We start from the raw sequence: 332 nt of genomic DNA on the forward strand, positions 1-332 counted from the left end.
TATATATATATATATATATATATATTTGTATGTGTATATACGTATGCAATCACAATATGTTCTTAAAATGGCCTCATCACTAGAGTAGTAAAAACTGAAAATATTTTAATCATAATTTAATTGTACAGTTTTCTCTGCGGCAATGTTTACCAATAATCTTTTAAGTATTAGAATTACCTTTGTTAATTTGAGGCCTTAAAGTTTGGCAGTACTTGTATGAATATACAGAAGTGTATCCAAAGATGCTGACCACAGGGTGAATTTAACTCAAGAAAACGAACTACAAATTGGATATCGTGAAGCATTTAACCTACTATTCTGTTGTAGACACC

The sequence above is a fragment of the Octopus bimaculoides genome, chromosome 2 (genome assembly GCF_001194135.2).
Source record: "Octopus bimaculoides isolate UCB-OBI-ISO-001 chromosome 2, ASM119413v2, whole genome shotgun sequence".
NCBI lineage: Eukaryota > Metazoa > Mollusca > Cephalopoda > Octopoda > Octopodidae > Octopus > Octopus bimaculoides.